Below are 12,403 nucleotides of genomic sequence, written 5' to 3'. Positions count from 1 at the left end.
GCTCAATACCAGAGATAGTTGCTAGGCTCAAGGTGCATTGAAAGGACAGTTCTGTGCAAATATGTGGAGAAATAGAGATGCACCAACTGGGACAGGAGCTGGGAGAGGATTCTTAAGGGTTCAGCTGGAGACTCTGTGACCCCAGTAGGGACTTGTGCAATATGGGTGACCCTGTGAAGTGGGTGTACCCTCCAGTGAACCTATGAAAACACTGCATTTCAATGCTTGCCATAGTAGTAGTGTTAGTTGCTCAGTCAGGTCTGACTCTTTGTGATCCCATGGACTGCAGCCCATCAGGCTTCTCTGTTCATGGGATTCTCCAGGCAAGAATACTGGAGTGGATTGCCATTTCCTTCTCCAGGGTATCTTCCCAACCTGAGGATCGAATCCAGGTCTCCTGCATTGCAGGCAGATTCTTTACTCTCTGAGCTACAGGGAACTCATGCGATGCTTGCCATAATAACCTAAGAGAAGTGCGAGAAGAAGCCATCAGCTAAAGAAACAAAGACAGAACGACATTCTTCTCCACTGCTTTCACAAAAATGGGGAAACTAAAGTACGTGAAGGGTGACCTTCACCAGCAAGATTACATTCTTGGTGGGAAGGCAGAGAAATCCACTGGCCTCTTCCACAGTCAGGCTCCTACCATGTTCTCCCTGGTGGGATGGGGCCCTGGCCCCTCTCCATTGCTGTCTGCACCCTCAGCTCCCTGGCAGGGAGCTTTCCTAAGGGGGACAAGGTATTTCCCTGAGAGCCCTGAGGGTGAGTAAGAAGATCCTAGGCAGATGAATTTCCATGCAATTCAGATCCAGTCTTTGTTGTTGCCCATCTACCACCATTTGGCTATTTGCCTCAACACAGTGGAAATTCACAGTTGAAATGAACTCCCTCATATACAGACATTTAGAATATAGCCTGAATTTCAGAGAGATAAAGAGGTATCTTTTTGGAGCTACAAATATATTCAAAGCTGAGATGAGCTGCTGAGTAGAAAGTCATTGTTTCATAGGAAAATATCTACTCTGCTATGGTTATTATATTTCTTGTTCATGGTAAATAAATTATTTATACAGTCAGGAAAAAGTCTGATTTAAGTTGCACTGAGGTTAAACAAAATGTAGTATAACACAGTAATTTCTTGCTCCTAAATCAAATACTATGTTTTATAATGCCTTACTCAATGTTCCATTATCATATGAAAATGTCATCATTTTTCCACATTTTCAAAAACAAATTCAAACCAAAGACCCTTTGCACCATCCCATCTTCTATCTCACTCTGTAATATTTATGTGTGATAACTGTGATACATATAATAAGCTTATAGAAACCTTCCATCTTTCTTCTAGTCATTAGTCAAACGAAAGAATCAAACATTTCCCTTGACACAGAATTCAGATAAAGACCTCCCATTTTCATCTCAGCCTATTTATCTCCTTGAAGGTCACTGGGATTATGGAGAAAATGGCCAGCAGTGACACTCCACTGTCTTCTTGAATGAAAGTTTTAACACAAATATAGAAACAGATCCCCATTTCTCCCAGGCCCCCAAACATGAATAAGTAATCCCCAAAGGAGAAATGATTTAAGGGTAATCCTGTAACTGATGTATTTAATGGGTTAACTTCATAGGGTGAAATCAGGTAAGAGCTTTGTTTTCTTACCACTCCTTTAAAATAATCCCTGTCCTTCCTTAAATTTGGATGCTCTCTGAGTTAGATCCCATATATTTTCTAAGTACTACTGAATATTAGGGTTAAAAAAAAAAGAGTCAAATTTAAATAGACAGTGAGAAAGAATTCATTCAATTCCAAGTTTCTCTATCCCCAGTAGATCTGGCCCAGTTAGTGACTGACAGCCAGGACTGGAAGTGGGGGGCATGGTCTGTTCCTCTCCACCCTTGACGTGTCTCCTTCCCCACTCTCCTAAGACAAGGCAAAAAGTGGGAGTCGGTATTCCCTATTTTTGGCAAGTCAACTGTGAGAGGAGTTGGGATTTATGAATACATCCTCAAGGTTTGCACATGGTAGGGTACAAAGGAATGAAGACTAGAATGATAAAATTGTACGATAGCGTGACTGACTCAATACTTTTGCACCTCAGCTTACACACAGTTAAGTCCTGCTTCTCCATGTCTCGCTCAGTTCTAATACTTAAACTGTTCAACAAGAATGGTTAAACATAACACAACTAAAATACTGAAACATCACAGGCTTATATAGGCAATACAGAAGGACCACACTGCAGGGGATATGGGAAAGGATATACAAAAGAAGAGTATTTAAAAATGTAACTATGATTTTACCCACAGTGTCTAAATTTAGTCAGAGAACCCTGAATAAAATTATATTACATAAATAATGTAGCTCTCAGCTCAGTTCAGTTCAGTCACTCACTCATGTCTGACTCTTTGCGGCCCCATGGACTGCAGCACACCAGTCTTCCTTGTCTATCACCAACTCCCAGAGCCTATTCAAACTCATGTCCATCGCATCGGTGATGTCATCCAACCCTCTCATCCTCTGTTATCCCCTTCTCCTCCTGCCTTTAATCTTTCCCAGCATCAGGATCTTTTCCACTGAGTCAGTTCTTCGTATCAGGTGGCCAAAGTATTGGAGTTTCAGCTTCAGCATCAGTCCTTCCAATGACTATTAAGGACTGATTTCCTTTAGGATGGACTGGATGAATCTCCTTGCAGTTCAAGGGACTCTTAAGAGTCTTCTCCAACACCACAGTTCAAAAGCATCAATTCTTTGGCGCTCAGCTTTCTTTATAGTCCAACTCTCACATCCATACAAGACTACTGAAAAAACCAAAGCTTTGACTAGATAGACCTTCATTGGTAAAGTAATGTCTCTGCTGTTTAATATGCTGTCTAGGTTGGTCATAGCTTTTCTTCCAAGGAGCACACATCTTTTAATTTCATGGCTGCAGTCACCATCTGCAGTGATTTTGTAGCCCATAAAAATAGTCTCTCAACTATTTCCATTGTTTCCCCATCTAATTGCTATGAAGTGATGGGACCAGATGCCATGATCTTAGTTTTCTGAATGTTGAGTTTTAAGCCAACTTTTTCACTCTCCTTTTTCACTTTCATCAAGAGGCTCTTTAGTTACTCTTCACTTTCTGCCATAAGGGTGGTGTCATCTGCATATCTGAGGTTATTGATATTTCTCCGGGCAATCTTGATTCCAGCTCGTGCTTCTTCCAGTCCACCATGTCTCATGATGTACTATGCATATAAGTTAAATAAGCAGGGTGACAATATACAGCCTTAACGTACTCCTTTCCCTATTTGGAACCAGTCTGTTGTTCCATGTCCAGTCCTAACTGTTGCTTCCTGACCTGCATACAGGTTTCTCAAGAGGCAGGTCAGATGGTCCTGGTGTTCCCGTCTCTTGAAGAATCTTCCAGTTTACTGTGATCCACACAGTCAAAGCTTTGGCATAGTCAATAAAGCAGTAGATGTTTTTCTGGAACTCTCTTGCTTTTTCAATGATCCAATGGATGTTGGCAATTTGATCTCTGGTTCTTCTGCCTTTTCTAAATCCAGGTTGAGCATCTGGAAGTTCACGGTTCATGTACTATTGAAGCCTGGCTTGGAAAATTTTGAACATTACTTTGCTAGTGTGTGAGATGAGCACAATTGTGCAGTAGTTTGAACATCTTTGGCATTGCCTTTCTTTGGGATTGGAATGAAATCTGACCTTTTCCAGTCCTGTGGTCACTGCTGAGTTTTCCAAATTTGCTGGCATGTTAAGTGAAGCACTTTCACAGCATCATCTCTGAGGATTTGAAATAGCTCAACTGGAATTCCATCACCTCCACTAGCTTTGTTCATAGTGGTGCTTCCTAAGGCCCACTTGACTTTGCATTCCAGGATGTCTGGCTCTAGGTGAGTGATCACACCATCATGGTTATCTGGGCCATAAAGATCTTTTAATAGTTCTGTGTATTCTTGCCACCTCTTCTTAATGTCTTCTGCTTCTGTTAGGTCCATACCCTTTCTGTCTTTTATTGTGATCATCTTTGCTATCAACCAGTAACTAGTAATATAGTATACCCATTGTACATATAATTACAAGAATTGTCATCTGACACCATAAATTTCCTAGAAAAGATCACAGGCAAAACATTCTCTGACATAAATTGTGCCAATATTTTTTTAAGTCAGTCCCCCAAGGCAATAGAAATGAAAATAAAAATAAACAAATGGGACCTAATCAAACTTACCAGCTTTTGCACAGCAAAGGAAATAATAGACAAAATGAAAAGGTGGCCTATGGACTAGGTGAAAATATTTACAAATTATGTGACCAATAAAGGCTTAATTTCCAAAATATACAAACAGCTTATACAACTCAATAACTGAAAAACAAACAACCCAATCCAAAAATGTGCAGAAGACCAAAGTAGACATTTTTCCAAAGAAGACATATAGATGGCCTATTACTAGACACATGAAAAAATGCTCAATATTGCTAATTATTAGAGAAATGCAAATGAAAACTACAATAGGGAACCACCTCACACTGGTCAGGGTGACGATCATTAAACAGTCTATGTTTAGTGACATCATTAAACAGTTTAATGACATCTTTAAACAAATAGCAAATCCTGGAGAGTGTGAAAAAAAGGGAGCCCTCCTATTCTGTTGGTAGACATTTAAGTTGGTGTAACCACTCTGGAAAACAGTATGATGGTTCTTCAGAAAACTAAAAATAGAATTACCATATGATCCAGCAACCCTATTCCTGGGTGTATATCCAGGCAAAACTATAATTCAAAAAGATGCATGCGCCCCAGTGTTCATAGCAGCACTGTTCACAAGAGGTAAAACAGGGGAACAACCTAAATGTGCACTGACAGATGAATGGATAAAGAAGTTGTGGTACATATACAGAGGAATATTACTCAGCCATTAAAAATCACTAAATAATGCCATTGGCAGCAACATGGATGCAACTAGAGATTATCATACTAAATGAAGTAAGTCAGAAAGACAAATACCATATGCTATCACTGATATGTGGAATCTAAAATATGACACAAATAACCTATCTGCAAAACAGAAACAGTCTCATAAACATAGAGAATAGACTTGTGGTTGCCAAGGGGAAGGGGTTTGGGGGGGGTGGAGTGGGAGGTTGGGGTTAGGAGAGGTAATCTACAGTTTATAGAAGGGATAAACAACAAGGTATATTCATACTTAATGACAAAACATAATGAAAAAGAATATAAAAAGTGCATGTGTGTATATATATATATATACACATAACTGAATCAGCTTCCTGTACAGAAGTTAACATTGCAAATCAATTATACTTTAATAAAAATAATTATCACATATAATAATATATTCTCATATAATACAGTAATTAAATTATAATAATTATTATAATATTTATAAGTATTATTATAAGTGTATAATTATATACATTGTATGATAATATAATAAACTACTGCTGCAGTTTATGTATTGTTTAAAGGCTTGGCTCTTTCAGATCTAGGATTATACTCATTAAACAAAATATACACTTTATAGATAGCTACATAAGGGGCCATCCTTCAGATTTTATTTAATACTAAGAAAGCAAAGATGTTACTTGAGGACATCAAACAAAAAATGAGTGATGACAAGAATCTGGCAATGGACTTCAAATATTCTATACTGTCTGAGTCACCAGTGAAGCCTCTGATTTCAAATATTCTAAAATGAATTCTAGGCAACCTCTGCAGACAGGACCTTTAGAGAACCTGTCTTAAAACCGTATTGCCTTTTCCTCAAAACACAGCCTTATCTTGCCTAAGCAAAAAGGAATCTAAACTAAGAAGCATTTCCAAAGAGTAGAAACGTAGTCAATGCAATTGAAGAGCAATCAGGTAAGCAGTAGGATACTGTCAGGTGTGGGGCAGCAACCACTGCAGTGCTCATGCCTCAATGCAGAAATGGAAATAAAAGCTCAGGATTTCATCGATTTCTTGTTCCGATTCATTGTTGTTCAGTCGTTAAGTCAACCCCTTGGATGTAGCCCTCTAGGCTCCTCTGCCCTCTACTGTCTCTTGGGATTTGCTTAAATGCACGTCCACTGAGTCAGTGATGCTATCTCACCTTCTCATCCACTGCTGCCCCTTCCTCCTTTTGCCTTCAAGCTTTCCCAATTTTTGCTAGTTCTGATACAGGGAACAAATAACCAGGTCTCCTGTGGTCTGTGGTTTTCACCTGCCCATTAGATCTGGCCCCATTTCATCCCTTTTCTGTTTTCCTCAGTGTCCTCCAACCCACTTCACGGTCACACTCATGCTGCTGTGAAGATCGGCAGGCACGCTGCCCGAGATGGGCAGTTCCCTGGCAACACATCATGTCCATTTTGCTCAACAGATGATTATTGTGAAATTGAGTATAATAGCTAATGTGTAAGTCACTTGCATTTCTACGGGTATTTCTCCTTTGTTTTGAATTGTCACCTCAGTTTGGTTCAGTCACTCAGTCATGTCCAACTCTTTGCTACCCCATGGACTGCAGCTCGCCCGGCTTCCCTGTCCATCACCAACTCCCAGAGCTTGCTCAAACTCGTGTCCATCAAGTCGGTGATAGCATGCAACCATCTCAGCCTCTGTTGTGCCCTTCTCCTCCAGCCTTCAATCTTTCCCAGCATCAGGGTCTTTGCCAATGAGTCAGTTCTTAGCATTAGGTGGCCAAAGTATTGGAGCTTTAGCATCAGTCCTTCTAATGAATATTCAGCACTGATCTCCTTTAGGATGGACTGGTTGGATCTCTTTGCAGTCCAAGGGACTCTCAAGAGTCTTCTCCAACACCACAGTTCAAAAGTATCAATTCTTCAGCACTCAGCTCTCTTTACGGTCCAACTCTCACATCTTCACCTCAGCTCTCTGCTATTAGATCTGCTTCTTGCTGCCTCTCTCATTATTTCAATTCCACTTTACTGATGCCACCAGAAGCCTCCTGACTGTATAAGGCACTTTATTTCCCCAAGCCCCTAATTTTCACTTGAAAAACGGCATTAGCAATTAGATAATCTTTCAAATTCTTCCTCCTTCGAAAACTTGCACACCCATCACAGAAGGGCAGGACTCCTCAGGATGATAGTCAACACTACCATAGAATAGCTAAAGCCAAAACCAGAAGAGGAGGGTGGGTATCAGATATGAAAGTAAAACCCAAGAGGAATCAATATCAGAAAAATGTTAATTATAAGTCACAGGGTTAAGCCTAACAATTCCAGTCTAAGGGAGAAGAGATGATTTTTGCTAATATTGCAAGCTTTCAACAATGATGAATAAAATTGGTATAAACCAAGTGGGATCTTTTGATTAAGGGGTTGGGATTTCTAAAGACCAAATTACCTTGGGAGGGGACTGTTTAGTTGAGAGTGAATTGAGAAATGATCTTCTCATAAGAGCCTGAAGGTTAGGTGATATCAGCTTTGTGAAAAGTATATTCCTTTAAGCTGGAGTTGAGACAATACATAGCTGGCTGTTGAAAAAAAAAGGGGGGGGGGATCAATAATTCTAAATTTCTGCAGTCCAGACAAGCCTCTATTTTCTTTTCTATTTCTACAAAATCTCAAGGGGCTCTGCCTCAAAAGCAGAAAGTTATGGTAGCAGCAAAGGGTCGATAGAGGTTCACAAGGAAGAGAGATGACAACGCAGCAAGTGGGGAGGGGAAAAAACAGATTTGGGAAGAAGCGGCAAGGAGGCCACTCTTCTGAAAAGCCCCTTCTGAAAGGCATTCGCTGGTCTCCACGTGCTTTTGCATGAGTGCAGAATCTGGAATTTATTGTGTAAATATTTACTGAGTGAATGCAGTGATTCAGAGGGCACGCTGTACTACTCTCTTTCCTGCCTTCTTTTTGTGCATGTGTGTATATGAACTTAGGTGTGATTACTACAGTCCTATGTGAATATAAGCATATTTACAAATTACATATAGACCTCTTAATGTTATCATGACTTCACTGGAGCATGTCTTAAATGGTTGAGCTATATAGTAATATGTATTAAATATTTCTACATAAGTGTTTTAATATGACTGATTGTGTATGTCTCCTACAAGGATTTATCTCTGGGGCCAGGCTAATAACTTACCATCATCCTGAGAATCCTGGTCTTCTGAACTCAGAATAACATGGGATCAACAGGAAACTGCTGCTGCTGCTGCTGCTAAGTCACTTCAGTCGTGTCCGACTCCGTGTGACCCCATAGACAGCAGCCCACCAGGCTCCCCCACCCCTGGGATTCTCCAGGCAAGAACACTGGAGTGGGTTGCCATTTCCTTCTCCAATGTGTGAAAGTGAAAAGTGAAAGTGAAGTTGCTCAGTCGAGTCTGACTCTTAGCGACCCCATGGACTGCAGCCCACCAGGCTCCTCCATCCATGGTATTTTCCAGATGAGAGTACTGGAGTGGGGTGCCATTGCCTTCTCCACAACAGGAAACTACTGTTCAGCAATTCCTATGGAAGGAAAATGTGTTTCATTGTGTATCTGGAGATCTATTTCCTCCAGATGGGCAATCTTCAACAGGATACCTCATCTGTCTGAGCCTAGATTTGGCATCTGTATGTCAGGGCGGTTAGGCCAATCTAGTAGGTTCCGAGTCTCGTTTTCTGAAGTTTTAAGTTTCCTCGAGAGTATCTTTGGTGCCACCTTGAGGGCCAGGAGGAGGCTCAGGTGACTTCTGGTTTTTAAGACAGCAGTTCCGCTTCAGTCTTACATGTTTGGGACTCTGCACGCGGGAACAAAGTTTATTGCTAAAGAGGAATTTATCATAATCCAGACCTATACATTCTGTAAGGCACCCTATCACTGAGCTGTGCTTAGTTGCGTGGTTGTGTCCGACTCTTTGCCACCCCATGGACTGCAGTCCGCCAGGCTCCTCTGTCCATGGGATTCTTCAGGAAAGGATACTGGAGTGGGCTGCCATGCCCTCCTCCAGGGAATCTTCCCGACCCAGGGATCAAACCCAGGTTCTGCATTGCAGGTGGATTCTTTACTGTCTGAACCACAGGGAAGCCCACCATATCGTGCTTTCTCTACGTTAGAAGAACTAAGCCACTTCCCTTTGGGGGCTCCTGATAAAGAAAAGCTAAAAACTGTTCCAAAGAAGACGAGCTGTCAGGGACGTGGTGAGCACATTTCAGTGATGTCAGTGTTCCTTGCTCCCATCTGCATCAGCTTACTTGGTGACACTCTCAGCCTGAGGTCCTCAGTAAACATAAGGCCAAGGCTGAATGCTTCTCTTATCTTCCTCCTAATCCCACTCTCAGAATATTACCTAGTTCCTGCCAACTTCCCTTCTCTATGTATCTGTGAGTCTTAACCCTCACTTCTAGGATTGGAATGTTCCCATAAAATTACTCCAGAAGAAAGCTCCTCTATCAAGTACCTAAAGAACTCGTAAGTGCTCTTCATATACTTCTATTATATCTTTCTAGATATCACCTTATTAAATGTCTTATTAAGGTTAGTTTATTTCAAGAATCACATTATTCCAACAATTAAAATATTTGACTAGCACAAACCCAATAAGATAAATAAATGTGAATGGATCTCTGAATTTGCAGTAATGGGAGCTGACGACTATTGGAATCTGTGTTAAATCAGTGTTTCCTATTTCATAAAAGGTGAAAATCTAGCAAAAAACTTCATTTTTAAGGCCAAAAGGAGCAATAAAATATGAGGATGAATGACAGATAGTGAAAACAGTTCCATTCTTTTAGACATAGAAGTGAGAAATATGTAAAAAAATAAGTTTCTGCTTCTTATGGGTGGCTTCGTATAAAGCTGTTTATTTTAGCTGTGTACCACAAAATACATTAATCTTGTCTTTTGATAGCTCTGTAAAACAAATGCTGGCACTGCATTTGACCAGATACCTAAAGAACTTGAATTATTAGGGTCCTATAACTGGTGAGAGTGTGGCTTGAATTAACTGGACTCACCAGGTACAGTCATTTATGAGAAAAGTAACCCACCATAGGACATGCAAGGAGACAGAAAAGCATGTGTTCATGTCTTCTTGAGTCAAAGAGAGTTTAGTTGATTTAGTTTACTAGCAAATTTTATCAGCACTGAGGCAGTTTTGCTGATTTAGTTTACTAGCAAATGATTATAATGTAATAAAGGTTTGGACTTATTTTAGTCTTTAGACTTATTTAGTCTTTAAACCTATATACCTACAAGTGACTTAAGCTCACATATCTAGAAATGTTAAGGGTCTGAACAGTTCAGTTAAAGTTTTCAGTTCTACATGACTGTTTTGTGGAGAGAAGAAATGAAATGTTCCTTGAAATGAATCCACTGAGGATTCTCAAAGGTCTTGGGAAGGTCCCTTTTAAATGAGAAGCTCTGCTTTAATTTGAAGGAATTGAGAACATTCAGTGCCCCAGCAGAAAGAAAGTGAAAATCCTACTGTGTTTCAGAATAAATGTTTGAATAATGAAGCTAACTGTATAGGAGCAATGTAGATGGAAGTCATATGGACAAAAACAAAAGGAACATATAAAAACAGCTCAGGCTAATATCTTCTTTTCTATAGAGATCAAAACAAGGTTTCAGAGAGGTGGGGTGGCTCATAAATATAATAGCAGTAGAACAAATCAGAAAAAGTAAACATTTCTAGCTCAAAACACAATTAATCTCGCACTTTGCAATTACTGACAACTTGTGTTTTTCAGTCTTATAGATCTTCTTTGAGCTACATACATTACTGAGAAAATTAGCTTGTTACATAGCAATAACATTAAAAGCATTACTTTGAAATGCACTACATATAAAATAAACATTGCCTTGAAAACTGGGAGGTTGCTAGGGAATTATGTCAAGTGCAATCCTCTCCAGTTATATCTAATTTTTCCATTTTATACCTTCTTCAATCATTAGGGCTTAACTCCTACAGGAATGTACATGAGGATAGCTTACATACCTCAGCAAATATAAATTTTCCAGGGGTTCCATTCAATCCTTAGAAGGTCTTGGGCATAGTGCTAAGGATTTTGGGCAGGGTCAGCTGTTCTAGAAAAGGGCAACACTTGGGTTCCTGACCATATGGGGTTTGTGCAGAACAGAAGATGGAAGTGGGCCTGGTCTGTGTGGACATCTACATCTTCCCTTCTGTTTCTACAGAATGAATCCAGGGGAAAAAGGCTTACTGGCAAGCCAAATCAAGTGATTTGAGTTATTTTAAGAAGAAGCAATTCATTGCACTGGTTGGCAGACTTAAAATGCCTGGACAGTCTGTTTAAAGAGCCAGCAGCAGGAAGAGGAGGGATAGTGCCAGAAAGCTGGGCCAAGAAGAACTCGGCGGACTTGGGAGCACCCCTTCCTGAGAATTAGCGTGTCAGTGGTGCTCCTCCCCAGGGGTCTGAGAAAGCCAGGGAGGCTATTTCCACAGTGGGTTGGTTCCTAAGATCTTTCTTTTCATTCATGCTATCACTCTCTAGGAGGGGGGCCATCATTTACTGATAAAATGGGAGTAGATAACAAAGGGAAAGAATTCATTGTGAGATCTGGATTTCTCTTCTTTACAATGCTAATAGCTATATCGTGTATTGTACTTCACAGAATCCAAAACGTTATCTTTATTGCATTTAGCATCTTGTTAAACCTCACAGCTTCCCAGATGGCTCAGCAGTAAAGTATCTGACTATCAATGCAGGAGACCCTGGTTTGATCCCTGGGTCTGGAAGATTCCCTAGAGGAGGAAATGGCAACCTACCCCATCTAGTATTCTTGCCTGGGAAATCCTATGGACAGAGGAGCCTGGCAGGCTGCACTCCATGGGGTCACAAAGAGTCAGACAGGACTTAGCCGTTGAGCACATACGCAAACCTCACAGCACCCTGTGAAATGATACGCGTGTGCCCACTTCGAGGTGAGGAACTGAGGCTGAAGGAAACTGTAACTGACTGGTTCAATGTATCAACATAGTAAGTGGAAGAGCAAGAATTCGGAAGCTAAAGTCAAGTTATTTCATGGAAGATGGAAGGTCCATTCCTAATCCATGCAGAAAGACGTCCTTAGTTTTAGCAGTAGGAAACTGGGCACCTAGTAAACGCCTGGTCCTGGTGCTAGGTATTCGGCCTGCTCGACTCCTTAAATCATTTAAAAACAAAGCAAAGTAAGAGAAAAACATACTCATCAATGCAAGGCACAGTGTGGACAGACATGACCTGAGAACAATTTTCCAGGAGAGAGAGAGCCTGCCAAAAATGGTGAAAATGTTTGAAAGGAAAATTTTAATTTTCATTCAACTCTAAATGAAAACGACTCTGCCAAGGGGTGCTGGCCAAAAGCAGCCTCTAACTGGAGAGATTCCACATTCATGGTCACGGCTATTAAACTGTCAAGATTCTGATTTTATAAAACAGTTGCTGCAAATAGAG

Source organism: Muntiacus reevesi, chromosome 7, assembly GCF_963930625.1.
Source record: "Muntiacus reevesi chromosome 7, mMunRee1.1, whole genome shotgun sequence".
NCBI classification, from domain to species: Eukaryota; Metazoa; Chordata; class Mammalia; order Artiodactyla; family Cervidae; genus Muntiacus; species Muntiacus reevesi.
Note: the sequence above shows the minus strand (reverse complement) of the source record.